Here is a 6,519-nt window from a genome sequence, read left to right as displayed (position 1 = left end):
CGCCAGTCGCCATCTGGCTGCCAGTAGGCAGCTCGTGGCATCTAAGCTCAAGGTGCTGTGTTCAAATCTTAGTAGCAGATGGGTGTAGCCACCATTCCTTTTGGGAGTTGAACCAGCAGCCTTGTTGTTAAGAGTGCACGATCTAGCCACTGAGGTGGCAGCTCAGCTCAAGGTGCTGAGTTCAGTCTTAGTTGCGGGTGGAAATAGCCCACCATTGAACAGGCAATCTTGTTGTTACACCAGCTGAGCCACCCTGCCACCTTTTGGCAGCTCAGTGACAGCTCAGCTCGGGCACAGCATCACTGGCCCATGTAGGAATTGAACCAGCAGCCCTGTTGCTCAAAGCTCGCACTCTTAAGCCAACTCTTAACCAACTGAGTCACTCAGCTGGCCCAGGTTTCATTTTAAATACAGTGTCCCTGTGGCTTAGTCTTTGAGACATACTTTTACCAAGGCTTCAACTATGCCCTCAAGGCACATAATTTCAAATCTATAAATAAATTCAATCCCAATCAAATTAACAGTACCATTTAAGTAAATTACTATATTAGGTATCAATTACTATAAAACCAGTTACTCCAAAACTTAGCAACTTTAAACAACAAACATGCATTATCTCACATTTTCTGTGTGTCAGAAATTTGTATTTGGCTTATCTGGGCACCTGTGGCTCAAGGTCTCTCATGAGGCTGTGCTCATGCTGAGGCTAAGTCAGCTAAATCTCTGATCTTACCCGAAAGCTCAACTGGGAAAGGAAGGCAATGCGTTAAAGCTCAGTCCGTGTGGTTGTTGTCATATATTAGTCCCTTGCCACACATGGTCTCCATGGCAGCTAGCTTTCCCCAGGGCAAACAATCTGAGAGCAAAAGAGAGCACCAACATGGAAGCCTAAGGTTTTTGTTATTTTAAATAACCTAATCTCAGAAGTCATATCCTACCTCTTCTGCTGTATTCATTAGGAACTATTCACTAAACCCAGTTCACATTCAAGGGGGGAGATCATTCATGGGTGTGAATTGCAGGAGGTGGGGGATTACTAGGTGTCATGTAGAAGCACCGACCACAACCACTATTCTGAAATCCAAAATATTTAAATCTGAACCTGTCATAGTCCCACATAAATGATCCTCCTTGTTTCTCTGTAATAACGCCCTTCTCCTTACCATCCAGGGTCAAACCTTCATGTATATTCCATTTCTACTGAAACCCTGATATAAATTGTTGAGACTCAATTTTCCATTAAATTTCACTTGGATGTGCCTTGTTCATTTCATAGGAACCATCTTAATTCAGACCCTGTCATCTTTTTCTTGCTCTATTTAATTATCTTTACAACTGACCTTATCCCCTAAATTCATATCTCATACTATTGCCAGAATAACTTTCTTGCTACACAATTTTATCAGGATCTCTCAATTTGAACCTCTCAGTTCTGCCCCCATTGCCTACAGGACAGAGTCCAAGCATCTTAAAACTTGAATTCAACCTGATTTTTATTTCTCTCTCCCTATTTTTCTATATCAGTCTTTATTCTAGACAAATTAGCCTGTTTCTCTGTACCCCATAATATGCTTTGCATGCCTTTAATTTTATATCTATGTTTACACAGTACTTTAAATTGGATGACTTTTCAACAATTCCCAATCCCAGCATCATTCAAAATCTAATCGAATCCAACATGCTTTTCATTCACCTTTTATTCACTTATTCATTCAAAAAATAAAAATACTGTTTGCTACATACCAAGTGCTACATGCATGAGAAATAATTAAATGTTGATTGTTTTAAGTTACTCAAATTCTGAGTTGTTTTTTATAAAGAACTTTTGAGGAAACAGTTAACTAACTGATGCCAGAACCAAATGGATATATCTAGCAGGCAGCTACCAAGTAATCAAGAACTTAGCAGAGAGGTTTAACCAGTAAGTCATCCCTTATCACTTCAGCTGTGTTTTCCTTTCCCAGAATTCCTACACTCTATGTGCCTAGATGGCTAATGTGACAATTACCACATTTAATCTCATATGGTAAATTACCTTTTTTTAATTCATAGATTCTATGTCCCACCTAGATCATAGAATTTTAACTATGTTTTTTTGTGTGTGCTTTGCGTATGGAGGCACTAAAGAAAAATTATTAGATTGATGGTTGGATAACACAAAAAAATAAATAAATTATTTTAGTCCAAATTACATCACTAATTTGCCTATAAAGCTTTTACCATTCTGAGTTCCTTTTTAATGTATTTCTCATTTATCACATCCAAGCAATTCTACCAATAAATACTTAAGCATCTCTTTTCCTAGAATGGATTGTCTGGTCTAGTTGCACCATTAGAAATAATTAAATATCTGAATGACTTTATTTTTAAAGCATAAGTGTCTATTACAAAGCATCATTTAGTGCTTCTTTTCAGAAATAGGAATTTAACTGCCTCCACCATTAATATTGATCAAAGGATATTATTAAAACCTTATATACTTGTAGCCAAATAAACAAAGTCAAAAGATCAAAGTTTATCTGTCTGAAAAACTGTGACAGACACTGTGGCAGCCTAACCAACCACCTTCTTCCCCCCAAACTCTCCATTCTTTCTTTCCAGCAGAACTCTGTTTGGTCAATCTTTTTGCAAGACAATACAGACTCAGAATTTAGAAACAAGACTTCATTTATAAGAAATGTACTGCAGAAAGGAAGGGGTAAATAGTTCACCAGTCAGGGGTTGAGAACTCTCGCACACCACTTCCTTAGGGCATCACAGTTATAGCCATCTTCTATATTGCCATATTCCCAAGACGCCTTCCCAGATTTCTTTCAGGGTCAGCAGGGAAGGACAATCTTTGTGATACTCAAGGAAGATGAAACCCTGATGCTCAGTGAACTGGGGAAAGGAAAACTTTAAGATCTAAATAAGCAAACTTCAAAACATCTAGGATACAGACAGAAGGATACAAATATGGTATATTTAGAAGTCATACTACTTATTCACTAAAACACCTCGGAGTTATCAAGGGGTTACATTTGTCCAAAAGAATAAAATACAGAGCATCTACTAAGAGATCACAGTGTTCATCCCAGGAAATAAAAATCAAGAATTTATTGGCTAAGTGAGATCTTTATCTTTTAGTATATATGGCATGAAGTTCTGTTTATGATGGATAGGCTGGTTTTGTTAACATAAGCTAGCATACCAGGAGACTAGGGGAGGCTTCTCCCCAGGCTCCTATGGTGAAATAATAGGTCTGAATTAATCACTGTGGACTCATTACCCTTGTCAGCAATTGGTTTCAGAATGAACATGTAAGTAAATCCTGGATGTTAAATATAAATTTCTTGGTGAACTTGAGGGTAATTTTTGAGGTCAGAAAAAAACTATTCATACATTTACTTAAGTTGAAAAACTTAAAATTCATTTTATTAAAGTCACATATTTAAAAAGCCAGTTTTCTTTAAGCTTTCAGCTTATAGATTTATTATAATTCTATTAATAAATTAGCAAGTTTTAGTAATTGGTTTTAAAGGCCCTTTGATTAATGTTTGGCACCATTTACAGATTTAGTTAAAAAACTTCAAAGATTTCAATCTGTATTTATAAATTAAATGTATTCAAATTTAAAAGTACTTAGATTATTTTACTTAATATAAACTTTTTGAGTTCAAAAATAACTTTTATATTTAATAAATTGAGCATAATCAATCATATATTTTCATAATGTGTCAACATTTTATATAAACCTAGTAAGATTTTAATGTAAACACAGATCAAATTGATAATAATTTTATATTTTAAATGGGGATAACGAGGCTGACTTGTAAGTCTATTGAACTCAACCTCTTAAAAATTACAGTTACATAACATCAATTATATAACACCATGGTTTGATTTTCTTTGACTTTTTGACACTGAATTCTCAGTCTCCCCAGGGTTAAAAAGTGCTTAACTACTTCAGTAATAGTTATGTCATAACAGGCAATTTTGAGAAAGAACTTCTCCATCAATTATGACTGTTTAACAACCATATATTTCAGCTGAGTCACCATTTTCTGTTTTGTTTTGTTTTTCCAGGAACTGATAGAAGTATTCTGGGTTTTCTTTATAGTCTTAAAACAAGGATTTTTATAAAAGAGCAGTTGGTCTCAGTGCCTCTAGTCAGCAGAATCTCTGGCTCCAGCTTATACACATTAATGACATGATTATATTTGGCACTTTCAGCTCTTGAGACATAAAAATATTTTTCCTGTCTAACCCTTAAGATGATTAAACTTGACATAATCTGATCTTCTCTTCCTAAAGTCCCTAACTTTTAGGACCACACCACTCCTATGATATAAAATAATTTGTGAGGTTCCCCCTGGAGAAGCAAAGTCCCCAGCCCCACACCAGCCTTCCCAGCCCAGAGTACTGGTGCCAGGAAGAGGAGCCCCCACAACACCTGGCTGTGAAAAACAGCAGCGATTCTGACCATCTGGGTGGGACAAAAGGCCACAGGAAACCCAGACATCCTCTTAAAATGCACGCGCACAGACTCTCTCACTCGCAGGCACTCACCTTGGGCTCCTATGGAGGGACAGTAACTAAAAGGCATATGGGGGGGAAGACTGAGGTGTGTGGCTTCAGAGCAGGGGCTGGAGAACAGTAGCCATTTTCTCTGTGTGGGGTGCTCTCCTGAGCAGCCAGCAGGTGGATGCCATCTTTCCTGTGTGGAGCCGCCCCCTCCAGGCCAAATCTGAATCTGATTGGCCTGATGAGCTCCCATGCTCCACCCTGCTGACTCATTGGGACCTTGCCCCACCCAACTCACCCAACGCCAGAGGCACTTTCTCTGACAGCAGCCAGCCCCACCCACATTGCGCACTGTCTTGAAAAACTATCAGAGTCTGCAGGACCCAGGTGGGCAGCAGCTGGCCTCGGTGTGCTCTGAGACTTTTGCTGAGTAGCTCTAGACTCAGCTCTGGCACCAAACCAGAGTCTACACTAACCTGTTGACCACAGCTCTTCCCACTCTAGTGCCTCATTCAACTAGTTACCACATGAGGCTTAATCAGTGGCTGAACCTTAAGAAAGCCACCAGGTGGCAGCAGGCTTCGGGGTGTGCTGGGTTTTGCAGAGCTACCCAGGCCTGGTACTTGTGGCAGCTTTTCTCAGTTTGCAGCGTGGCCTCTCCCATGCAACTCCAGGTTTAGCAGAGACAGTAAATAATCACGGATCACTTTGTAGCTCCTACCAGGTACTCCCCAGCCAGTCACAGGCAGTGGATGACTTGGGCCTGCACTGGTGCCCCTCGCAAGAGGCTCCAAAACCAATAAACTTGGAGGTTGACTTCAGACCACAGGAGATCATCACCCAATAAGCCCCACAAGTAGCACATCCAAAGAGTGGTATCAACAGGCACCAGAGTCCACTCAGTGAATGCCACATAGTAGGGTAAGCCTCCCATACAGCAGCCCATAAGCTGTGGGTGTGGCCAAACCCCACAGCTAGTCAGTCTGAAGGTCAGTCCCACCCACTGACTTTCCAATAGCGATCAAGGCTCAACTATAACATGGGGGAGAAACACAACCCACACAAGGGACACTCCTGTAGCACCTGGAGCAAATGACCAGGAGACTGTGTCAGGGCCCCACAGGCCACCTACTATATAAGGCCACCCAGCAAAGACAGGGAGATATAGCAGATCTACCTAATAAATAAAAACAGATAAGCAGCCAAAATGAGGAAACAGAAATACATCCCAAATGATAAAAACAGAAGAAAACTCCAGAAACAGAAGTAAACAAAACAGAGACAAGCAACCTACCAGATAGAGTTCAAAACAATGGTTATAAGAATGCTCAAGGAATATAGTGAGAACTCCAACAAAAAGATCACAAGCATGAAAAAGGACATAGAAACCATAAAAAAGAACTAGTCAGAAGTGAAGAATACAATAACTGAAATGAAGAATGCATCAGATGGAATCACCAGCAGAGGAGATAAAGCAGAGAATAAAATCAGTGATTTGGAAGACAAGGTAGCAGAAAAAAACCAATCTGAACAGCAAGGAGAAAAAATAAACCAAAAAATTAGGATCGATTAAGAGACCTCTGGGACAACATCAAGTGTAAAAAAATTTGCATCATAGTCCTACCAGAATGAGAAGAGAGAAAGCAAGGATTGAGAACATATTTGAAGAAATAATGACTGAAAACTTTCCTAACCTGGCAAAGGAAATAGACATACAAGTCCAGGAAGTGCAGAGTCCCAAACAAGATGAACCCAAACAAGCCCACAAGAAGACACATAATTAAAATGGCAAAGGTTAAAGACAAAAAGAGAACCCTAAAAGCAGCAAGAGAAAGACAACCAGTAACTTATAAGGGAGCTCCTAGTCAGTTAATTTCTCAGCAGAAACTGCAGACCTGAAGGGATTGACATAAAATATTCAATGTGATGAAAAGCAAGGACCTACAACCAAGATTAGTCTACCAAGCAAGTCTATCATTTAAAATTGAAGGAGAGATAAATAGCTGCTCAGACAAG

This window comes from Hipposideros armiger, unplaced genomic scaffold (genome assembly GCF_001890085.2).
Source record: "Hipposideros armiger isolate ML-2016 unplaced genomic scaffold, ASM189008v1 scaffold_370, whole genome shotgun sequence".
Lineage (NCBI taxonomy): Eukaryota > Metazoa > Chordata > Mammalia > Chiroptera > Hipposideridae > Hipposideros > Hipposideros armiger.
This window is presented reverse-complemented; position numbering follows the sequence as displayed.